Source organism: Ailuropoda melanoleuca, chromosome 15, assembly GCF_002007445.2.
Source record: "Ailuropoda melanoleuca isolate Jingjing chromosome 15, ASM200744v2, whole genome shotgun sequence".
Classification (NCBI taxonomy): Eukaryota; Metazoa; Chordata; class Mammalia; order Carnivora; family Ursidae; genus Ailuropoda; species Ailuropoda melanoleuca.
This window is the reverse complement of record NC_048232.1, coordinates 87806533-87830980: the sequence shown is the minus strand read 5'-3', so window position 1 is coordinate 87830980 and position 24448 is coordinate 87806533. Positions and strand designations below refer to the sequence as shown.

The 24448-nt window shown below is 63.5% G+C and overlaps 1 long non-coding RNA gene across 5 annotated transcripts in view; it reads right to left on the bottom strand.

Annotated features, from left to right (window-relative positions):
- Window positions 1-3451: 3451 nt before the first annotated feature.
- The window catches only part of LOC109490159, a 72954-nt gene continuing 51957 nt past the window's right edge, over window positions 3452-24448 (bottom strand). For 4 of the 5 annotated variants that reach the window (XR_002143427.2, XR_004620998.1, XR_002143426.2 and 1 more), the window contains one exon: window positions 3458-23398. This is a non-coding gene — a long non-coding RNA (uncharacterized LOC109490159). Of the gene's footprint in view, window positions 23399-24448 lie in introns of all 5 variants that reach the window. The other variant, XR_004620999.1, reaches the window with a different exon arrangement.

The window sequence follows — 24448 nt, the reverse complement described above, 5'->3', positions numbered from 1 at the left end:
CAATGTTGAACGTTCTCCTGGCTCCTCCAGGTCTCAGCCCGCTTGCCGCCCACCCTGGCCTCCCCCCACCCAAGGGCACTCCGTATGGAATGCCACGTGGCTGTGCTAGGCTGCCCCTGGGTGCCTGGGAGTGGGTGCTTGGGAAATGTGTCCATCCACGGGAGGCCTCTCGCCCGTGCAGGAGAGGGCTGGGCTGTGGGGCAGGGGCCCGGGCATAGCCAGCCAGCTCGGGCCTGATGTCTGCAGTCCCAGCTCAGTCCCCTTTGGCTGAGTCATAGAACTCCCCGTGCATTGACTTCTGGTCTATGGAATGAGGCCGATGCTGACCATAGGGCAGATGTCTCCCCTGGAGCTGCTGGAGGCTCTCCTGGGGAGTCCCACGGAATTGCCGGTGGCCAGAGGGCAACAGGACTGCCAGCGCTCATGCCCTTTCTCTGCCCTTCCAGAAGCCATTGCCAGTTCCACACTGGCCTGGACTTGAGGGGTGCCGTTCCCCTTCCAAGCATCTGGCCAGAGTGGACACAGGCCCAGCCCCCAGATGCCACACAGAACTGAGCACCCCAACAGTCTCCATCCCAGCGGATCCAGCCACAGGGGTAGCCTCCGTGCTCCCCAGCCAAGGCCGCCACAGGGGGCCTGCCCACCCAGAGCCCATTTCCACCAGCCGTTGATCTCCAGGCCGGTCCCAGGAGCAGCGGAAGCCCCTGCCCGCTGTGGGTCCACCAGCTCTTCCGTGGCTCCCCTCTGTCCCGCAGTCCCTGGGGCGGGCTCAGCTCCTCAGTCAGCCCCCTCAGAGAGCACACGGCCGGGGTGCTGGTGGAGTATTTGCCTCCAGCTGGCCCGTCAGAGAGGAAGAGAGAGTTTCCCACAGAGTGGGGTCGGGGAGTGGGACGGAAGTGCACCTTGTTGGTGGGAGCCTGCCTGAAAGGGCTGGCACAGGGGAGAAAGCAGGCAGCAGAAATGGGGGTGGCAGAGTCCTGATGACACCCTTTGATCCAGCCATGCCTGATGCCGGTCCAGCTTCTGGAGTTGTGGCTGCCTGAGGCTATAAAACCCACAAGTCCTAAGCCGGTCGGGCTTGGGTTTCTGTCACTGCAATGACAGCTTCCTGATTAATTCTGAGACTGACTCTAGGAATGACCTGCCTTTTTGGGCATGAGTGGTCCCTGGTGCCCACAGAGGGTTCCTCACTCTTCTGCCACATCGGGGTACCATGTAGTGACCCCCCCAAAGGCCCCCACAACCTGCACATATAATCACAGTCTGAGGGTGGGGCGCCTCATTCCTTTCCCTACTCTGTAGCTAGCAGACTCCTACTCATCCTACAAAACCCAACTCAGGACTTACCCAACCCGGGAAGCAATCCGTGAACTCTCCTCCACCGCACCCCTGCTGTTTCGCTTGTGCCTCCAAAGCCCCAGGCGGCCCCTCCCCTAACCCTGCTGTGCAGCCATGGCCCGTTCCAGATCTGACCCCAGCTGAAGGATCTTTTGGAGGACGGCACCGCCAAGGCGATTCCTCAAGGTGAGGATCTTTCTGCTCTGGCAAGTCTGCAGTCGAGGCTGCCCCGAGGCCTGAGCAGACGCCCTCCACTCCCAGCCAGCCTTGGAGCCCGGAGCCAGGACCTAGCCATGTCGGGGGGCAAGTGTGGGGCCGAGGGGAAAGACTGCTTCCAGGAGCGCTCCCCAGAGGTGGGGAGGCTGGACCCCGGCCTCCAGGGCAGCTGGTGGAGGCAGAGCCAGGCCTGCCCGTGTTTGTGCAAGTGTGCCTGGGGCCCCAGGCAGGATGTGGGTCTGCCAGGCTGTGGGACCTTGGGCAGATTTATCGTTAAGATGGGGGGACGCCCACAAAAGGGTCAGATGACATGGGCAGTGTCAGGCATGTGTTAACAGAAGCTGGGGGTGGCGGCCGTGACACCAGGCTTGGGCGAAGGTGACGGGGAAAGGGGGCAGCAGGAGGCCTGTCCTGGGCAGAGGGCCCACCGTGAACAGAGACTACATGCCACGCCCTCCGTGGGGGGGGGGCCCTGGCCTCCTGTGGCTGGAGGGAGAGGCTCACCCCTGCTACGAGTGAGCTGCCAGGAGTTAGAGCTCAAGCCGAGGCTGGGAACCAGGTGGGGGAGGACTAGGTGAGGTCCGGCCCCTCCAGGCCCCGTAGTTGCTTCCTCTGGGAGGTGGGCCCTGCGCCAGGCAGGACAGTGTTGGCCCCCTCAGGCCCGCCTTGCCCAGGCCCAGTGAGGCCGCACAGCCCAAGGCCTCCCAGACAAGGCTAAGCACTGCCTTGGCTGTCAGGGTCTCTTGGAGCAGCGGAGCCCACCAGGCTCAGCCCGACGCCCATTCTGCTATCCCCACACCCACCAGGTTGCCCCAAGGCCAGGCCGGCTGCCGCCCCCGCCCCTGCCAATGGGGCAATCTTACCTGTCAAGCCTTCACTGGGACATGGGTCAGCCGGGCTGGAAGGGCTGCTGTCTCTCCTGCCCATGAGTACCCAGTTCCTATCAGCGGCCAGGGTGGCCTTGCCTGACTGCCCATGGCCATTCCCACGCTCCCTGCCCCCTCTGCCACCAGCCTGTCCTTGTGAGTCTAGAACTTTGGAAGGTGGGCCTCTGTGAGGCTGAGGGATACCTCCACGATTCCCTTGGGACGGGCCTCCCCGAGGCTGTAGGAGGGTGCTGACAGCCCAGGGCTCAAGGTATGTGGAGGGGAGACGGAGACTTCTGTCCCCAAGAGACACCGCTGTGTGACCCTGGACGTGATGCTGACCTCTCTGGGTCTCAGCGTCCCCGTCCCAGGCATGGGGATGGGAAATCTGATTCAACCCCTGTTGTGGGATCAGATGAGACCACCGGGGCCCCCACCCAGGCCTCTGGCCATCTGACAAGTGGTAGATAACGGGGCTTTTGTCCTGGACCTTCTCCTGCCATCTCAGACACTGCTGATTGTGACCTTGGGCCACATGGCCTTCTTCGTGGAAGGGATGGCCAGCCTCACCCACCCAGGGTTAGCTTCCGGTCTACAGAGGGGAAAACTGAGGCTCAGAGAGACACAGGTAATATGGCCCAATGCCACGGGGGGTGGTGGTGGGGGGTGTTGAGTCCAGATAGACACCGGGTTGGACCTCAGCCGAGGGGTCAGATCCCCCCCACCTCCCGTTGCACAGCACAGGGGAGGGGCAACGGGAGGTGGTCCTTCCGCTGGCTGCAAGGTGGTCTGTGCCATGTTCCCCCATTCCCCTCCCCTGCCAGCCACTAGAGCACTGGACCCACTTAGGGGGTGTGGTGAGGGGAGAAGGGGCCCTGCCTCCCGCTGGCGTAGCCCGGCTGGTGCTGAATCCGCCCCACATCCATCCCCCCCGCCCCCTCCCCGTGCTGGTGATCCCACAGGTTAGTGGGCCCTGGGACTGCGGTGGGGGGGGGACCCCGGCCTCCCAGATCCCCGCCAACAGAGGCCAAGCACTGCCCTCCCCAGCCCACGCTGCATTTTTACCGGGCGCCGGGTGCCACCTGGTGGTCACCCCTGAAGTCAGTGCGCAGGCCGGATCAGAGCCATTGCACATGGAACACGCAGCTGAAAATGGTCCCGGACCCTCAAGCTCAGGTCCTCCTCGTTGTGTAAATGGAGAAACTGAGGCTCACAGAGCGGTCAGGAACTCCCAGGGTCCCTCAGGGAGAGATAGGCTCCTGACGTCAGACCCGTGTCTGCTTTCCTTCTAGATTTGCTCAGGACCCCTGGCTGGGGGGCTGGGTCAAAGTGGCTTAAGGCACATGGGGACCCCGGCCCCGTCCTGCAGGGATTCAGGTCACAGCTGGGCTTGTGCAGGCCCCTGCTGGTGGGTCCGGTCCATGTGCTCCATCCGGCCAAGCCAAGGCCCTGCCCCGCTGTCCCTAGCAGCCTCTCAGAGCCCACTGAGTGACCGTGAGTAAACAAGAGCGGGTCTGGGGGGCGCACCCGAGCCAGGCTCTGCCCTGTCCCGAGGCCCACCCTGCATGGCCACCGGCCTTGGACCTAATGGTGGCCTCCACGAGAGAGAAGTGGTGGCTTTGCCTCGGCCGGGATCGAGGCCTTACCTAAGAACAGAAGCACCAGGAACTGTGTGTCCGTTCCCTTCCTTGGGGGTCCCGGCCCCCAGCCTGCCTCAGGGCCCCCCAGAACACCAGGGCTCGCTGTCCAGCTCTAAGCCCCATCCTAGGCCCCTGCTGGGCCTGGTCCTTGGGGACATTGCTGCTGTTCACAAGCCAGGCCTGACTCCCATGGGAGGCACGGTGTGGAGAGAGCTTCCTGACCCTGAGGCCCAGGGTGAGTGGTGAGGAAGCCCGAGGGTGTCTCCTGGATGCCCATCGGGCAGGACGCATAGGGAGGGAGGTTCGCAGTGCTGCCGTCTGGCTTCTTGCAGGGCGGGCCCACGTGCCTTCTCTGGGGCAAAGGCCTGGCCTCCAGCCCATGTGGAGCCCCCAAGGTCAGTCCCTGGAGCTCCTCACAGATGTCCTAAACCTCAGCTGCTTGGGACCTGTCTCCAGCCTGGCTCCTCTGTCTCAGTGACTGGCTCCTCTGTCTCAGTGACCGTCCCCCTGTCCACCGGAGAGGCCTGGGCCACCCAGTCAGCCCCAGCCCATCCCATGGGGTCACCTCCCAGTGATTCTCAAACCCACACACTTCAAGGTGCTCCTTGGTCACCACAATGGTCTGGACATATCTGCGTTGGCCTGAGCCTGGTGGCCACTGCCTCTTAGGGCCCTCTCTCCTCTTGGTGGCCAGAGGAAAATGCAGAGCTGCCAGGCCAGGCTGGTGTGACTTGACCAGCTTGGCGGGTATGGTCAGGCCTGTCTGAGAAACTGTGGGTTAAACCAAATCTAAGAGGCCTGTGTTCTCCATGCAGGCCTTGTCAGAGCCTTCAATAGGCTCACCAATTCCAAGAGAGGACATTGTAGGCAGTTGCCCTGGATGTATTTATCCAGGGAGCCCTCCGAGTCTAAGAACATCTCAAGGCCTTTTTAGGGAACAGCCAGTTCCTCTTCAGCCTGGGTCTCCAGGTGCTGCTTCCTGCCGCCCACCTGCACGACCGCCTCTCCCACCGGTTTCCCTCCCAGTGCTGCGCTCCCCCCAGCAGACCGTGTGCTCACTCTAATTCGTTTCTTCATTCACTGGGTGTTTACTGAGCATCAACAGTGTGCCAGGCGCCGGGCTAGGTGCTGGGGATACCACAGGAGCCCCAGCCTAGTGGGGGTGGGGGCCAGGAAGCTGGAGACTGTGGGGGTGGGGAGTGCTGAGAAAGCGGGAACAGGCTGGTGGCTGGGAGCGGGCTGGGACATCATCTGGGTCTGGTTGTCCCCCCAGGAACCCAAACAGCTTCACAGAACACCAACACTGGACAAGGCTACTCTGGGACCCTGCTGGGGCAGGACAAATGTGAGACCCCCAGAAATCACTGAACACGGGTGACAGCGTGAACCTCCGTCAGGCCCCAGAATGGCCCTGTCCCCCCCGCTTGCCCCGGGCCCGTCTCAGCGCCCCCAGCTGTCCAGGGTCTGACATGGGCAACCTGGCTGCTCCCTACCCCCCTTTTAGAGAGAGACAGGCTGAGTGGGGCACCCTCACCCAGCCTCCGTGGGGACACCCTAGACCCCCAGGCCCCCAGTGCTCTCTGGCCCTTCAGGCCCTGCCCACTCCAGGAGGCAACAACATCCGGGAGACCCAGCTCTGCGAAATGACACTGGGTGGCTTGAAGTCTCTGCCAGGGGGCCGTGGGCATGACAGCAAGACCCAGGCCCTTCTGGGGTCACCCCCAAGAACCCGTCCTCTTCAGCCCAGCCACCGAAGCCCCAGCTTCGCCTTCAGGCTCCTCTTCCGGGGCCACCGCCACCTCCAGGTATCCAAACAAGCCAGGGCCCCCATCCTCCCACGCTTGGGGAGCCTCTTCCTTCCTGAGGGGAGACTGGGGACAGCCTGGGCCAGAGTTCCCGCAGCTCGGATCCCTGCATGCGGAGGGTGCCCGTGCCCTTCACGGGTCTGCTCTGGGTGTGGCTGTGCCAATGGGAGGGCAGTGATGCTGAGGGCTCAGTGGCGTGAACAGGACGCCGCTGGCTGTGTCACCTGGGGCTTGGCGCTCAGTGACGGGGCAACAGCAGGGGTGACTGGGTGCGCCCAGAGCATGAAGGGGCTGGCGGGGGCTACAGGGGACACGCTGCATCCGCACACGCCAGAGGAGCAGAAGCATCCCCAGGGCCCCGCCCCTGGGTTGACCTTGAACCTGAGGCTTCTGGCCCAAGAGCGGTGATCTCCTTCCACAGCCTCGGGCCCATGGCTGCCATGCCTCATGCTGCCACACGGTGTCGCTGTCGGGAAACGCACGGTCTGCGCGCAGGGCTGCAGGGCAGCGGCCGGCTGGGCTCTGGCTGCCTGGGAGGGGAAGGAGAGCACTGCCAGGGCGACAGCGGGCGGGACAGAAAGAGGCGCTCACCCTCTTGGCGGGGCAGTGCGACAGCCGTGCTTGCAGGTGGGCTGGGCCTAGCGCCGTGGGCGGGGGCGTGTTCCCTTCCTGGGTCCTTCCTTCGTAAATCACACTAGAGAACATGCCCTATGACTGGCGGGTATAAAGTGAAATCTAATCCAGGACAGGTCCATTATTGTAGAGGTCACGTGTGTATCCTGTGCACAATTATAGGATTCACCATACATATTGTGTGCATACAATGTTTTCAGAAGTTCATGGTAGGGCATTTGGCTTTTACAAAAGACCTATTTTAGTACCTGTTTTTGCTAACTGAAAAAAATCCAAAGAGGAGTTCAGTTTTCATGGGGGAAAAAAAGAGGGAAAAGGGAAAATAGCATTCAGCATTGGTTTCACAGCGAGCCGGTGCAGACTCAGTGCGTGCCCCGAGCAGCAGGGCCGCAAACGGCCCCAGCCAGCCCCTTCCCAGAGACGCCTTCTGCATCCAGCTGCCGCAGCTCTGAACCGTGTCTGCGAGCATCTGTGCTTGATCTCGAGTTATTTTGTGCATCCGTTAGCAGGACGTGTCCTAAGAGTATCAGAAAAGTCTAAGAGAGGTGATTTATTAGGTCTGGAACATTCTAACATTTTTTTTTCATATAAATTAATGGTTAACTGCAACTTTGCTTTATGCCATTGCAGTTTAGGGAAACTTTCCTAGGGAACATCGTACTTTCGGATGGCAGGGGAAACCTGTATTCATTGTTCCTTTGGATTTCAAAGGGAACTGAAATGCAACCTCTTTGTGGGCTCCTAGCAGTTATGTGGGCTGTAGCTCTGTGCCTTCCAGGCTGATGGACAGGCCAGCTGTGCCACGTGACCCCGAGAGGGAGGCCCCTGAGATGCTGGGCCTCTGCCACCTCACGTCGTCCGGGCCCTGGGTGACTGCCCCATCCCTCAGTGCCCTGTAGCCCTGGCTCTGCTCTCACAGTCCGCCCAGGGAGCTCACCTGCTGGCCCGCCCCAGGCCAGAGCCCTGCCGGGTGCCGCAGCCCAGACCGGCCAGCAGGTGGCGCCAGATGCCCAGCTGCAGGCAGGGACTTGGGTCCTCCTGTCCGGCCCCGCCTTGTCCTACGCCTCCTCCAGCCCCAGCTGAGCTCTCTGAGCTGCTGTCTCCTGACATCGTCACGCCGCCCTACCAAGTGGGATGGGGAAACCGAGGCTTGAGGAGTAGAGCTATCGTCCTGGGCCTGTGTCCCCAAAGGCAGGGCCCTTTCTGCCACCGGTGGGGCCTCCCCGCCCTGGATGAGGGGACAAGAATAAAATAGTGGCTTCGACCAGGCTGATGACACCATCTGGTGTGTTTCAAGACTGAACTGTTTCCACATACCGCTGACAGCCACACGATGGGGAACCGTGCCCCCCTGCCCCCTCCTCTCCCTGTGGCACTCAGGCTCACATTTTGGTGGGTTCTGACACCCTTGTCTCTAGGGATAGCCAGGTGGCAGAGGACAGACAGAAGGTTGGCTGGAATGTGGGAAGGGACACTGGGTGATCCTGGTAAATCACATCCTCCAGGAAGCCGTCCCTGACTACAGGGCTTGGTCCAGGTCTCCCAGCCCCTGAGCTGCCCCAACCATAGAGCTGACCACACGGAGCAGCTGCTGCATGTCCCTGGCAGCTCCCCACCAGTCTGTGAGCTCCAGCTGCAGGGCTGGGCACAGCGGAGGAGTCGGGAGGAAAGGCTGAACTCAGGACATTGGCTTAGACCCAGACGACTGTGGTCAGAGGTGGTGCCTGAGCTGCGGACATGCGGAGGAAGGGGCTGTGCGCTCAGAGCCCCAAGGAGCCTGACGGAGCAGGAGGGGTCCAGGTGCGAACATGCGCAGGTGTGAGCACGGGGCTGCGCACAGGAGGCCAAGGGTCTGGACAAAGAAGCTCCGAGGGCAGAGGGAGGGGGGTGCAGAGAAGGCAGGAATAGAAATGGCCACAAGCGGCCAGACTCGCCACTGACCGACTGTGAGCGAGGACGAAGTCAGTGCCCCAGTTTGTCACCCACCCCGCTGCCACAGCACGATGGCAGAAGGGATGATGGGGCACGCCCCCGGGATGGCCTCTTCTCTGGCTCCTGCTGCAAACTCCCACAAGGCCGTCAAGATCCAGCTCAGATGGCCCCTGGTGTCAGAAGACTTCTGCTCTGGGCTCCCACCATCCCCGACCCAGAGTGCAGCAGCAGCTCTCAGAGCAAGCAGACCGCGATGGGTATCGAGCTGGAGAAGCCCAGCAGCAGGAGGCCAGGGTGCTCGGGATGGAGGCTGGGGCCAAGATGGTGGCTTGGGGACAGTCACGGTGGGAGGGGCCGGGGCACCAGGAGGAAGCTCCCGCCAAGGCCTCGGGCTGCCACATACCTGACCAAGAACTGCCCGTCTCAGTCTGGGCCCCTGTGGGCCCCTGGCTCAGTCAGGAGCCGCCTCTGGTCCCTGCCCCAGAGTCCGATCCCGGATCACTGTCTGAGGACTGTCCGCGTCTTGCCTGTCCCCGTCAGGCTGGCGCACTGGAGGACTGTGCTGGCGTCCAGTTTGGTGTGCCCGGTGCTGTTGGCAGGAGCCAGCCTGGAGTTACCTCTCACGGGGGGCCGTGGGCAGACTCGGGGGGCCGGCCCCAGCCAGGGAACGTGGTGCCTCCTCGGGTCTGCGCCAGGCACCACGGCACGGGGGCAGGACGTGGCCTCAGCCAGGCCAGCGCCTGCCCGAGGGGAGTGCTCAGTGCTCCGTGCTCCGTCAGGATGCACAGGCCTCTTCTAGTTCCCAGACTCTGCAATTGTGGGGACAAGGTCGCAGCGGCCGTCGACGTGAGGCTTGAGACCCCTGGGAGAAACATGAGTGGACTCTTGGGAAGAGAGTTGGCCCAAGAGTGGACACCAGAAATGAGGGCTACCCCAGAAACTGTCCTGAGGGGGCCAAGCGCAGGAGATGGGAACGTCCGGGCTCAGATCGAGCACCCGGCGCTGAGGTGACCGTGGAGGCTGGGCCCCGGCCTGTGCCTGCAGCTGCCGACTGGGGTCCACGACGCCTGCAGGTTCTATGGGGGTCTCTCCACAGGACGGGGACTGAGCGACACGTCGGGGGCCTGGGGTCCAGGACTGGACCCACTGGAAGGGCCCATGGGCCTCTGCGCCTGGGCAAGTGTGCTGATCCCCAGAGTCCGGACACGGCTCCCAGCCACGCCACACACTCCTCCACGGCCGATGTGCCCCGCAACACCGCCAACGTGTGCACGCCCTCCACGACCCACTGTCCCGGGCTTTTGGAAAAAACAGGGCAGGACTCCGGATTCACATCAGAACAGCTTTTATTAAAGTCGAGGTGTGCACGCCACGGCCTCCACCCACCTGGCCTGTGGCTCAGGCCCGAGTCACCTGCTGGGAGCGGGGGCGGGCCCTCCCGTGGGGACGTGTCGCTGGGCTCCTCGGGGAAGGCAGTAGGTTGTATGGTTATCTTCCGAGGGGGCAACATCACTGCCCTGAAACCACACAACCTACTACCTCACCCCGCCGGTGCCCGGGGGGCGGGAGGGTCCGCTGTCCCCCCACTGCCCCACGCCCAGCCCCAGCCCCTGCCTGGTGGTCAGTGGCCACCAGAGCCGAGCTGGAAGGCTGGGCAGGCGCAGGGCAGGGGGGACAATGCAGATGGCGCAGACGGTGCAGCCCACACCATCCACCTGCAGGTCGTAGGGGTGGGGTGGAGGGGGCTCGTGTCCCCGAGGGGCCACAGAGTGCTCACAGAACCCTCCTCGCACTTCCTACCTGGAATGGTGAGTGGCGAGGGATGGGGAGGCCTCAGGCCCCTCTCCAGTGGAGGGGCCATCGCTGATCAGAGGCCTGATGCTGAGCTGGGCAGGGAGGCGAGGATGCTGGGGAGGGGGGAGGTGCGGAGGTTCCCTGGGGGCCTCCCTGGGGGCCTGCCCTGCAACCTCAGGCTCATCCTCTGGGTCCAGGGCTGTTCCCCCTGGTGCCCACTGCCGGCCACAGGGATGAAGAGAAGGACACATTCCAGATGCAGGGAGTGGGGGTTGGGGGGGGAGACAAGCTGCCCCATGGGCCCCCCAGCTCTCAGTGCAGCGTAGGGGGACAGAACGGTCCACTTTGAGCCCTCCCCTGCTCTGCACGCCTCACGCAGTATCGTCTTCAATCCTCATTGGTCCCCATTTCACAGATGAGGAAAACGAAGCCCAGAAGGGTCAAAGCCCCTGCCCAGGTCGCACAGCAAGTGGAAGGTAGGCCTACCAGACCCAGTGGCGGGCAGCCCCTGCCCCCACCCCAGCAGGGCTGCTGCCCTCCCCAGCCAGGGTCCCGGGCGCTGTCCATCGGCGGTGTTGCGGCCACTTCAGGAAAGACAGTAGGTTGTATAGTCACCCACAGCAGGGCCGAGCCCCAAACTATACAACCTACTACCTCACCCCAAAGGGCCGTCAGTCGTGGCACGCGGACGGCTCCGTGGCTTCCGGAGGCACCTCCCGGGGCTGGCCGGAGTGCTGCGGGAAACGGGGCTGCGGGACAGGCCGGCAGGAGCCCTGGGGGTACGCACGGCCCAGAGCGGCCTCACGGAGAGGGCTGCACGGGTGAAAACCACCAACCCGAGGGAAAGAGAGGAGAGAGACGGAGGGAGGGCGGGAGGGGACAGACATCGCAATGTGGCTTTGGGGGAACCGTTCCACTGACTGGATCACTCCCATTGGCACAGGAACGGCCATAATGTTCCCAGGGGACATCTCTGGCACTGGTGACGCCGGGCGGAAGACCATCGGTTGTTGGACCATGTGTCACAAAGGTGCTGTAAGTGTCCCTCTGGCCACCCACCTTCTCCCTCTCCAGCTGCCCCAAGACGGCCAGTGGCCTCAGGACCAGCCTCCCCCCGCCCACTGGACAGGTGGGGATGCCCTCCCCACGGGCTCTGGTCAGTCTGGTCCTGCTGTGCAGGGCGACCTGAGCTGCCCCCACTTTGGGAGAGGCCCCAGGAGGCTGCTCGTCCTTTCAGGCAAGGAAGCCGGCTCCCCTGGGGCAGGCAGCGGGGGCAGCGCTGGAGAGCCCGGACGGCGCTGCACTCCGTGCCCAAAGGCACCGTCAGCCTGGATGAACGTCACCATGGCTGCCACCATGGCCACCACCATCCTGGGGACCCCTGAGGGAAAGCTGGTGAGGGGCGTGCTACTGTCAGTCCATCTTAGAGGTGAGCACACTGGGGCCGCGGGGTAACACTGCCTTCGCAGGGTCACACGGCCGACAGGTGGCCAGGCAGAGGTTAGAACATTCTGCTTTCCGCCTCGTGAAATGGTACGAGTGCTCTGTGCTCTCCAACCCCCAGACCGCCTTCCACGGCCCCACTGCCCCCAGCAGGCTATCTCCTCTGGGCGGGCCCCAGGCTGGGCTGTGCCGTGCGCTCCTCACAGGCCTGGTGAAGCTGGGATCGCCGATCCCGTTTTGCAATGAGGAGACAGACTCAGATGTGTGGGCTCTGGGGTCCCTGGCCCCCTGTCGGGGTGGGGACGGTTTGCTCTTGGGCTCTGCTGGGCTTGGCCTTGCCCAGTCCTGCAGTGGGAGGTCTCACGCCCAGCCCCAAAGGCAGGAGCAGCTGCCACTCCTGAACGAGGCCTGGGTGTCCTGGAGCCCACCCAAGTGCCCTGTGGGGTGACTGGCTGCTGTGAGCCTCATACTGTGGGGGAGAAAACAGGCCAAGGACCTGGCTCCCAGCCCAGGGCTCCCCACTGAATGTCCCAGAGGACTCTGGGGGAGGGACCCTAAGCATGGCCTCTGGACTTTAGACTGAGCTGCCGAGACCCCAATGCCCTCAGGTCGCAGGGACCCCCTGATTCTGACCTCTGGCCCCCTCAGGCCGAGGGCAGCACAAGGCAGGGGAGCCCGGCAGGTGGAGCTGGCTGCAAAACCAGGCTGGCCTCCCCTCTGTGCTTCTCTGGGCACATCTTATACCCTCTCGGCTTGGACTTCCTCGCTGAGACGTGGGGTCAGTGCAGGAGCTGCCCCTCGAGGCGTCTGGGTAGCAGCAGGCCGCCCTGAGCCAGAGCTGGAATCCATGCGTGTGCCACTACGTAGACTCCAACACCCTGCCCTGCGGTCTGCACCCGCCTGCCCTCCCCAAGACCCGGGCTTTAGCTCCAGGCCTGCAGAGCTAACTCCAGGAGGGCCCCAGCCCCAGCCGGGAGACACAGACTGCACACGAGGCCAGCCCGTGTGCTGGGCCCCCGGGGCGGGGAGAGAAAGGGAGACAGGAAGAGACACACACCCTGGTCCCCCCCGGCTGCCACCACAAGCACCCCCTCCAGCGGCCTCCAGCCCAGCCTGGGAGGAGCACACGTGACTTGGCTTCCTCTACTTGGCCTTTGTTCCTGTTCAGGCTAGACTCACCGTGCAGCATCGCGGGTCAATGACAGGTGGCCTGGGTGCATTAGGACTGCACTCGAGGGCTGGTTCACAGCTGGGCAGAGAGAAGGGGCTACCTCCAGGATTGCTGGCCCCAAAGGGCCCTCAAGGCAAGGTGAGCCCAAGGGTAGCAGGTGCACTGGACGGTGAGCCCCAGGGACAGAAGAATCCTCACGGTGCAGAGTGGGACAGGGCTGAGCTCTCCTCCTGTGTCCAGACTCTGTAACAGACCACGGCTCTCAGGCCACATCCAGTCAGGGCGGAGGCCACAGAGAACCGCCAGAAGTGACGAGCTCACAAGTGCAAGGGCGCGTCCTGGGCCTCAGCTCCGGACTGCAGAGCGGCAGGAGGCAGAGGGGTGTGGCTGCAGGTGGAGGGTACGGCTTGGACAAAGGTTTGGCTGTGGCACCCCCAGATCCCCATCAAGGACCCCCATGCCTGATGGCAGGACCTGGAGGTGAACGGAAGGGACACAGCTCTGACCACATCCCTCCTCGAGCGAGGACGGCGGGACAGGTGTGCGGGGGTGCCAGAGGTCATCCTGTGAGGCACCGAGGTGCGCACCCACACGGAGGCTGGGGTGGCAGACTCGCCGACCTGTGCCCAGCGGGACGACAGCGCGAGGCCTCCCGCGGGTTCAGGCTAGGCTGGCCAGAGCAGGGCAGGGGGAAGGGGGCCCTGCAGGGTGGAGCCTGCCCGAGCCGCCCGGACCGGAGCCCTGCCCTAATACACACTCACGGTGAGGAAGGCCGACCACGGACAGAAGCCCCCAGATCAGCACCACTTCTTGACCTGTTCGGGATTTAGGAAAAGAGTGACAAGCGTCAGGTTTGAGAGACGCAGCCAGGCCCCAAGGCAGGACGGAGTTCGGAGTTCGGGGCGCTGCTCTGGGCCTCCTCCCCCCGACGCACCTGCCAGCCCTTGCATCCTGCACTCCTGAGCGGCCTCTCGCCAGGGACGCGCTCCCTGCAAGGGCCTGGAGGGGAGCCTCTGCAGACCCGCAGCTGGATAGTTCTGGGCCAAAGAGGACTGAGACTCAGGCCTTGTCTCTCAACAGTCAGGGCCCCCGACATTCCCGGGCTGGGCAGCGAGCGCCCGTCAAGCTCGCGTGGACACCCTGGGGCCTGGAGTTGGTGGGACCCCAAGAGGGAGGAGCTGGGGTCCCCACTTTACAGAGGAGGCTCTGGCCAGGCTGAGGCCCCTGTCCCATGGCAAGCAAGGCCTGGGACCCCCCTGAGAGCAGAAATCCTGAGAGCAGAAATCCTGAGGAAGGGGCTCCAGAAACCCGCCCCGAGGCCTCAGCCAGTCCTTGCTGGATGGATCACTGCCGCACCTGGCCCCGGCCCATTCCAGCCGGATGACCGGCCAGGACTGGCATGAGGAACGGGAGCCAGCCACACAGGTCCTCCAAGGAAAGGACGCGATAGAAGACAAGCACATGGCTGGACTGCTGACCACTCGGAGGGCTGGAAGCTGAGCCCGAGATGCCACACTCGGAGCCAGACCCCCCAGGCCCGCACCTCTGCTTTTTCCCACCAAGTCCCTGCCCAGCCCCGGCTCCCCTACACCAGCCTCTGGAGCAGAAAAATGCCCAGGGCAGGCCGCCTCTGACCCCCCCGGCCCATCTGTCTTTGTTTGTCCTCTGCCAGGGGAGACCGCCCCCAGTTCTTCCAGCTGCGTGCCCACGAGGGCCCTGTCTCCTATCTGTGTGGGCCTCTCCAGAAGCCATGGGAGGCCCCAACGAGGAATCCCAGCTCTGCCCAGCTCTGGGGCCAGCCGTCCTCTCGGGGGCCCCAGGCCTCACATCGGGAAGAGCCAGCCCTGCGGCAGGTGGCAAGGCAGGGGGGAGAGGTGCTTGGTGGCCGTGGCGGCATTCCTCTCTCCCGAGGGCCTGGGCGGCTTCCCCGCAGGCTTGCCGCTGCCTTCCAATTCCTCTAGGTGAGCAGGGATCGTGACCCGCAGCAGGATCCCCGCTCTGGCTTTGCCCATACCGAGAGAGGGCTCACACACAACGTGGTTTTCTTTAGCCAACAACCCGGGTTGGGGGGGGTTAGGATGTACATTTCTGGGTCTATGACCCATTTGTGGGGACATTTCTGAGCTACTGGGGCAGAAGCCCCACGCTGGTGTGTCTGAGATGGAGGGGAGGATTTGCTGGGCCTCCGTGCCCCACAGTCCTAGGGGTCACCATGGGCCTCAGCCTGGGGAGGGGCCTCTTTTCTGGGAAGACAGTGGGACTCCTGAGACAGACCAAAAGGACCCCTGCCAATCGGCCCAGATGAGACCTGGCAGAGGGGGGCAGACCACGCACTGTGAAGGGGGCTCCCCAAGCAGGGCTGCCAGCTGCCAGCACCAGCCCGCCCGGTCCCGCGGCGTCTGCCTACAGGCGGGGTGCTGGGCAGCACCGGGTGGGAGGAGCCAGGCCAGCCAGGGACAGGTGTGTGGGAGGCCTTCGTGGGCAGGTGGCCCTTTCAGGGCTGGGCGGATGTCTGGAGCAAGGGAGGCAGACAGACGGTGTCACCCCGCAGTCACCTCGGGCTTGGCTCAGGGCCATGGAGAGCCGGGAACCCCCCCCCAGCCGCTGTCCCCCCCCCACTGCCGCCCCGATTAGGTTTCTCCCCATAAAGCGGCCAGTGTTTCTGCTCGGCAAGCCGTGCCAACAATGGAGTCTGGAAAAAAGACATGGGGGTGGCATCCGGGGGCCCGGGCGGGGGGTGGGTCTCCCTGCACACACGGCCTTAAGTTAAGGAGATGGCAGTGTGATCGACCTGGGCCGGGACAGGGGGCTGTGTGCCCACCATGGGCCTGGCATGGCCAGGACGTGGGGAGGCCGGCCAGACCTGCACCTCGGGCACACCATTTCTGGGGCGCCAAAACTCAGCAATCAAGACAAATATCTTAAAGTAAAAGTCTTAAGAATGAACGCAAAAGTGTCCGTGGTATAAAAACATCCAACCTACAGACAGATCCGAGCCGGGTTACTGACTGCTCCTTTTGCCTCAGGCTCCAGCCACCCGGGGAGTACAAGGGGCAGAGGCCTCACCGCGCCCAACAGCACACCCCGGGGACAGAGTAGCAAAACCGATCGAGAATCCGAATTTCCCTGACGCTAAGCTCTTTCCACAGCCCCGCGTCCCTCTCGGAGGCACAAGCCACGCAGGTGGGGAAGAGGCACCTCCAGGCAGGAGACCCCACCCCAGCCCCATGGCTCTGGACAGACCCCAGCCCTCCTTCCGTCTCTGGGCCCCAAAGCGTTCTCTTATTTGCACCCTCTGTGTCCAGCTGCACCCGACCCCCGCCACAGTGGGCACCTCGGAAGCCTGTGTCCTGCTCCAGCTCCCGGCTTTCCCGCGCCCAGAGACCTCCAAGCTGGCAGGGTGGAGGCGGCCGGGCACGCCGCGGAGGCTGGACAGTTGGGCCACAGATGTGGGAGTCTGGAGGCCCACAAAAGTAACACTTGGCAGCCCTTGGGAAGCCAGGAGGCAGGTGCTGGCCGGGGAGGCTGGCTGGCTCTGCAGACACACCAGCCTCCATGGGGGCCATGGGCATGGGGAAGAAGGGACAGCTGGCTCTGAGGTCCACAGGTCATGGCTCTGACCCCGGCTCTGGCACCGAGCAGTGATGAGCCTGGGGCAAGTCAGCACGTCTGGCCTCAGCTGCCCGCTCTGTAGCGTGGGACCAGGACGCCAGGGCCATCGGGAGGAAGGTCAGGGGGCCTCTGTGCCCGGGGAGGGGTGTCAGCGGGGAGAGCAGGTGTTCGCCACTGCAGGGTTTGCCTGGACTCCAAGGGGAGAAGCACGGAGGCGAGCCCCTCCGATCTGGTGTCTCCGTGTGGTGGTAATCATTAGGCAACGGTGTCAGCCTCAAAGGGCGCATCTATCTGAAGTGCTCTCAGTTCAAGCTAGTCTGGTCACAAGGCGAGGAGCAGGGGTAAGGGAGGGGACCGGATGCGTACTTATCATTAAAACCGTCCAGCACGAAAGCCCACCCACAGCAGGCCCAGCTGGCACAGTCCCCTCCGAGACGCTCATTCTGCCGTGGGGCTCTGCGTTCCCCCGAGAGGTGCTGGGTCCGGCCTGGCACGTGGCCACCATCCTGTGCCACAGACTCCCCGGAGGGAGCCAGGCCATGAGTAAACCTCCCTTAACGGTGAAGGAATGTTCTCTCTGGGAACTGCAGCAAGAGAGCGTCTGGGAAGGGCCTGGGGCAGCGTCCTGCAACCCTCCCAGCCTGAAGGGCTTGGCTGCCCCACAGGTGTCTGCGGGAGGCCTCGAGCAGCTCCCGAGGCCCCACCCTGCTGCCCAAGCTCTCCCTGGGTGTTCTTGACGGGGCGGAACTGACCCTCAGCCATGCAGACGACACAGATCGGGGCCAAGCCCCCAGGTCCGCCTTGCATACTCCACGCTGCATGAGAAACAGCGTCAGCCCCTTCAAACGTGCACTCCTCAAATGCCGCTCCCTGCTTCTGTGCAAGGTCACGTCTAAGTTCGTCTAGGAGGTGCGCGGCCCTCGGAGGACCTCAACACCGGGCACTGGGGGCAGGTGCGGAGGCACGCCGCTCCCACCCACCTGCCAAGGCCAGTGGTGCACGGTGGCCCACAGCGAGGGGCCCGGTGCTGGCTCCAGAGACGAGGGTGTCTCCTCTATGGCTGCCCAGTCCCCACCGCCAAGGCCCCCGGATGCCAGGCAGCCTGCTGCTTGCGTGACAGTCTCTCCCCCACAACGTGCTGACCCGCTGGGCGCGGGCAGAGCGCTAAGCTTGTTAATGCCGGGCCCAGAGCAGGAGCGGGAGTGCAGGAGGAGGCCTCAGGTGCCCGCTGGCTCCCAGCTCTGGAAAGACGCTCTTCAGGATAGCCTGGCTCTAGGGGATGTGTGTCCCCCAGAAGACAGGACTGTGCGGGGCAGGGGGCTGGGCTGCAAGGGGTTCACCCCCAGCTCTGTGCAATGAAGAGTAAGCTGGCTCAGGCCCCGGGGGAAGCCCAGCTGCAGGGTGGCACCCTGGTCTTTTGGCACCAAGCTCACCTCCTCCAGGAAGCCCCCTGTCCCTGCTTCCTGAGGACAGGCAGGACCTGAGTCCAGACCGGAAACCTGACCGACCACCACGAGCCTAGGGCCCAGCACACGGCCCCACCAGGGGGCCCAGAGGCTCCCCAGGCAGGTGAGGGTGTGGGGTGACGAGCAGAGGGCTGAGCGCGGGGCTCCTCTCCCCAGCGTGGCCTGGAAAAGACCCGGCCCTGTCGCAGTGAGTCCGGGGAGCCCACCCCCACCCACTCGGGTGAGCGTCATTTCTAGAAACATCCGTGTCGGCCCGTGGCTGCCAAGGACTCCCTCCAGGAGCATGGCTTTAATTACAGCTCTTCTGGGCTCTGCTTCGCAGCATCTCCGTCTGCTCATCAGGGAAGTCTGGGGGGCGGCGAGGGGGCCGGCCAGGCTGGGTGAAGGGCCGGGGTTCCCGGACGGCCTTGCCAAGACGCGCGCTGGTGCCAAGCCCAGGGCAGCCGCGGCCAAGGCCAGGCTGGGGCGGGGGCTGGTGCTGGGCTCCGTCCAGGCCACTCGGGGCAGGCGGCCGGGCAGTGGTCTCCCTCCCTCCTCCCCCGCCGGGCCGCCCGCCCGCCCGCCTCACACACAAAATGGCGGAGGGCTGCAGCGGCCATTTTGTGCAGCCCCAGGAAGACAAAGGCAGCCGGCAGCCGGGGGCAGGAAGGACGGACATCCACTCTGGAAGTGTGGCCGCCTGGCCTGCACGGAGGCCCAGGAGGGCCTGGCCAGAGAGGGCGGCAGGCAGTGCCCTCTCTGGAACCTTCCTCCAGCCCAGGCCCCCGGCCACCCTGAGCTGCCAGAGGCACCCTCACCCCTTTGAGGGGCTCTGGGTGGTCCTGGGGATGAGCTCTTGGCCTGGGCAGTGGCACTGATGCTCTCCTGCCTTACAGAGGGGCGGCCCAGTGCGAGGCGGTGACGCTGAGAGGCGGGGTGAGCGTAGGCTCCTGGCCTCCCAGGCCTGGGCTCCTTCCGGGTGAAAATCATCCTCTGCCCCAGCCCCGCAAACGGTAGTCTTTCCTTGCCCGACGCGGGGTGGCCTCGGACCAGATGGCCTGAGGGCTGCCCTGCATTCCAGGGACATCCCAGCACATCCCACCCTGTGGTCCAGGCTGGCAGCTTCTTCCTGCCCACTGCCGGCAGGCACAGGGACAGCTGGCAGGACCGGCCATGCCAGGGCAGCGCCACGGGGACACCAGCAAGACCAGCTTCGGGGACGCCTGGCCACATCCCCCTCCCTGAGCTCCTGCAGCACCTGCCTGATGGGGCCTCGAGGCTCCCGTCCTGCATCCACCCCCTTGTTTGTGATCTCTGGGAACCCAAGGAGCTGCCCCAACAGACACCTGGCCTCTCTGGAGCACAGCCCGCCAGGCAGCGGGTACACACCAAGCGCCCGTGTCTTTATGACTCTGCCCTGCCCGTGGTCTCCATATCTTTACCAGATGTCACTCAGGACCCCAAACGTATGGCAGACACAAGCAGGACTGCTCTGGGGGCCACGGGGCCAGCCACAGGCCTCCTCCCTGCTGATGCACAGTGAAAACCTGAGAGCAGCAGACTGAGGCCCAGGGGTTCTCTGTGCCCTGGCTCTGGCTGAGGCCAGCGTGGGACACTCGAAGGGCACTGCGTCCAGGGAGATGCAACTCACGCGCGGGGACAGAGCCCAGGCCCTGTGCTCTGATGGGGACGGGCTGATCCAGAGCCAGGGCCCGGGCCTGTGTCAAGAAACAGGAGGGTGGGATTGGGAGGGAAGCCCCACACCTTTCCTACAGGGTGGGTGCTGCCGTGGCGACAGTGGTGTGGAGGGCAGATGACACAGTCCCCGTCGCTCATGTGACCACAGTGGTCCTGACAACCTGCAGAGCGTGAACAAGGTGCTGTCCTCAAGGAGGACATGGAGGACCTCTCCCGGGAGCCCTGGTTCAAATCCCCATTTGCCCAATGTTGCTGCCAACGTGTGTGCCTTTTCCTGGGCATGTGCTCCCCGTGGCAAAAGGGCCAAACGCAGACACCGCACACCCGCCGCATGCCAGGCACCAACCTGAGCCGACTGCACCGAGCGCCCCCGTCCGCCCCCTTTACAGCCCGATCCGCGGAGGAGAGACTAGCAGAGGGAGGCTAAGCTACCTCCCCACACACAGCCGAGACAGGCCGCCTCCTCCCGTGTTTTAGGCACGAGCAAACAGAAACCCACCGACGTCTCCATTTACTGGCCAGGTCATGCTGCTAAGAAGGACCAGACCCCTCTGTACTAGGTGACCCCAGGAAGCCCCACGTCTGAGACATTCACTTTCTCTTCCTCCAAGTGACAGCAGGGGTGTCCTGGCTCCCCAGTCCTCCGAGGCCGGCCAGGCTCGGTGGGCAGGTGTTCTTGGAGAAGAACCGCTCAGACTCAGGCGTGCTGGGGCAGGGACCTCAGGCTGCTGAGCAGAGTAGAAGCCCATGCTTTCCCACCCAGAGCTGGTCCGCTGGCCTTGCAGCTCCAGGACAACTGGGGAACAAGGCCTCTAACCAGGGAGATGTCTGAAGCCAAGCATCCTGCTGAGCCCAGACCGCGGAGCACAGACAGCAGCCCCGGACACTCCCAGCCGCACTGGGTCTAGGAGCCGCTTGGTTTCACTCCAGTGGCAAGATGGCGGGAAGAACCTTCTAGCCCACCCTGGGCACCACTGCACGGAGGGCCTGAGCTGGAGACCCTGTCCCCTGCCTCCTGCCTGCCCCCCAGGGAGGCTGCCTCTTAGCATCCAGCAGCCTGGTACCTCAAGGGAAGCCACACACTCCTGGAACCCAGAAGTGCTTCTGCTTTTGAGTGGGCCAGGCCCCTGCTCTGCTGCCGGTTGGCTTGGTGGTCTGGGGCTGGCCCCTGGACCTCCCTGAGCCTCTGCCCCCCAAGGCGCCCCCCAGCAGGGCTGTCAGCAGCAGTGATGGCTCTTACAGGAGGGGGGTCCAGCTCAGGGCCTGGCACAGTACCAGCACCCGAACGGAAGGCGGCTTTGTCAGGTGCAGCTCGCAGGACAGGCTCTCCTTGCCACCCGTCCTCAGAGGGTCCGCGTGTCCCATCTCTCCTCCCGTTTCAGGTTAACCACCCCCAGCCAGAGCGCTGCTTGGAACCGAGACGTAAGCCCTGAATGAAGCCCATCGTTCTGCATTTTGTCAATATTTTCACTCGGATCAAAAGATCAAACTTGAGGTATTTTTAAGGCCTTAATTTCTATCTGGGCAAATAAAGGCTATCCAGACGGTTAGCATTAGAATAAATTTCTGTCCCTCCTCGGCCGTGGGCACCAGGCACAGGTCAGCCTTGGAGCCAGCAGCGGGGGCTCCGCGGTGTGGCCCGGCCATGCAGTGTTCTTCTGGAACCAGGGCAGCCCGTCTGTCCCCAGGAGCCCAGGGTGCTGAGGCTGGCAGGGCCACGTCCCTTCAGGGAACAAGGCACCACTGGGCGCTGAGCAGAGGCACGTGGCTCCTGTCTGCACTGGGCCTGGGGAGGCACCAGGGGCTCAGCACAGGGGAAGGCACTAGAGACGGAGGGAGCCTCCTGTGCCCAAACTTCTCCCCATCCTGGGCCAAGTCGGCACAGACTTCACGGAGAACAATACCGAGTCAGTCCCCAAACAAATCCCACCAACCGAGTCACCGTCCCCCATAAACCATCGGCACCTCCCAGCCCAGCATCCTGAAAGGGCTCCATTGTCCCAATGACCCTCCGCGAACACGGGTGAGGCCAGTGTTGAGCTATGCCCAGCCACCAGCCTGTTTCTGGCCGAACAGAATGGAGATGGTGAGCCCCACCTTGCTGGTAGTGCTGGGGCTACCGACCGCGTGTGCGCACAGGAGCGTGGCCCTCCCCTCTGGCCCTGAGCATGTCCTCACCCCTGCAGCGACGGCTGTACAGTCATACTGGTGACTACTCAGGCTCCGGGTGAGCAGAGAATGAGCACCTACTGTGTGCATTGATCTGCATGCATTCCATCCACTGCACAGTGTGGGGACTACGAGTTCTGCCCTGGGAGAGCCCACTCTCCCAGGCCTGTCACCCCCCCAGGCCATTCCCCATATGTCCTGGGCCTCAGCTGCTGTGCACGGGCCCTGTTGCCTTAGCCTAGGAGCCCTTCTGGCCTCCTAGGTGGGCTGGCCCTGTCTCCTTGGACCTCTGCCCATGTTCCTGGGGACCCACCCCGTGGCCTCCTGCACGTGTCCATCAGAGCTTGGAGACTCAGGGCCCAGGTGCATGTTCTGGTGCTCAAGCCCGCATGAGGAACATCCCTCCGCGGGTATGGGTCTCATCGGGAGCCCGGAGGCTACCACGGCTGGAGATTTCACAGTGGATGCCCAGGAAAGCACCTGGACTAGATGGCCTGGGGCACAGCCCAACAGGCCCTGGGGACATCTGGGACCAGCTGCACCCTCAGGCCCCGTTTCCCCAGCAACAGCCTCCCACAGCTTCTAACCGCTCTGCTCTGTCTCCTCTCTCTCCGCGCCCTGCTCTGCTTTCTCCCTTCGTCCCCTTCCTCTGTTATCCTCCCCTCACGTCCCCCTTCCCCTGTCCCACGTCCTCTGGGGGCCTCCCCCTCTCCCCACCCACGTTCCACCCCCCCTCCACGGGCCCCGGCTGGCACACGCTCTGCGTGCAGACACAAAAGCCCCGGGGCAGCGTCTGCAGACTCTTTCGAGCAAGCTGGACCTGTAAACACACAGGGCCCAGATGGCAGAGGGGTCCTGAGCCCAGACGCAACAGCCTGGGAACACGGACCTGGGAGGTAGGCCTGCCCCTGGCCATGGCAACAGTGGGGGGAGGGGTGACGCCTGTCTGGCCCACATGGCCCCACGGACTCCCCAGGAGGCTAGACTCAGCCAAGTGGGCCCTACACTCTGCCCCGCAGGCCGGCTCTCTGGAGGAGCAGAGCGTGGGCAGGGGCTCTGAGCACGACAGGCCCCCGTCAGGGCCACGGGGTGGCTGAGCTAGGGAGTGGCAGGCTGAGGACCTTTACACCTGCTGAGCCCCTGCACTCAGCCCACTCCACAGACACTTCAGACCGTCCCAGCAGCTGGCCCAAGCCCTCCCACCACAGACCCCCGAGACAGATGGCTCCTTGCAGAAGGGGCTGCACTCAACTTCTGTGCAGAAGGGAGCCGGAAAGACGGGCCCGAGTCCAGCTTCCTGGGGCAAGAGTCCTGGGCAAGCCCCTGACTCCTGGCAGACCTTGGTCCCTTGGCTATAGAAAGAGGTCGGTGGCAGGTCAGGGCCGAGGCCAGAGCAGACCCAGCTGAGCCTGCCCGGCTCCTCAGTCCTCCACAAGCTGTGTGGGTGTGCACGTGTGTGTGTGCGTGCACACACGCGTGTCCCATTTCAGACGTGCCCAGGCCTGGGGGGTGTCTGGGGGAAGGGGGAGCCCTGACTTTCAAGGTTCAAAATGCAGTACTGACCTGAGGGAGGCAGAATCAACGTGACTTTCAGGGGTCGCCTGCAGGATGAGGAGGCAGGAAGAAGGCGAGAGTCCTGGAAGGAGAGACATGCCATGTAAGTCTCCGGAAGGAGACCCCAGGTACGCAGGCCTGTGGGCCCGGTCCTGAGTCAGTCCCTGCAGCCCCGGCCCACCCTGCCCTGACAGCCTGGGGGGGGGCCACCTCAAGGACCCCAGGGCCGTGACACTGCTGCATCGGTGTGACTTTGTGTCCCCAACCCTGGGAATGACACCCCAATCTTCCGGGGCCATCCGTCTCCAAGGGGCAGCAGTCAGCTGCAGGTGTAACCACACGCATGCGGACCTGGGGCACATTCAAGATCAGACTCCGCAAGGCCTGATGGCTTGGCCGGGGCCCCTCACTGCCTCTCTCTCCACCTGGATTTTTAGGGTTGGGGAGAATCAGCTGACACAGCGTGGGAGGGGTTCAGGAGCATAAGAGGAACACAGCTGTGCTGAGCATGAGGGAGCCCCCCAACCCTCGCCCCGGGCTTTGGGGCATCTATGGGCATCAGACAGCTCCCTCAGCATCACCATTGCAGATGGTGTGCCCTGAACACCACTTCCGGCAAGGCACAGTCTTTTCCTCTTTGCTTGGGCTGCTAGGAAGCTCAGAGCTGAATTTACAGGAAATTACCAGCAACCAGAGACTTCTACATGACGTGGCTTCTTTTAAGCCTAACTTCAATTCTCCCTTTCCCCTAATCTCCTATTTTTTTTAAAGATTTTATTTATTTGACAGAGAGAGAAGCAGCGAGAGAGGGAACACAAGCAGGGGGAGTGGGAGAGGGAGAAGCAGGCTCTCAGTAGAGGAGCCCGATGTGGGGCTCGATCCCAGAATGCCGGGATCACGCCCTGAGCCGAACCCCTCCTCTGTTTATTTTTATCTTTCTGCATTATCTATGTTGCTCTAAGGCTTAATGTAAATATAAATATTCGTATTTTTTATATTTATGTTTGTTTATACAGCAGGACATAAATATGTAACACCTTAGTTCCCTCTCTGCCCATATGATCAGTGGGGGCTGTGTATGTAGGCTTCATCTTTGCAAGTAGTGGGTTAGGACTGATCCCAAGCCAGATCC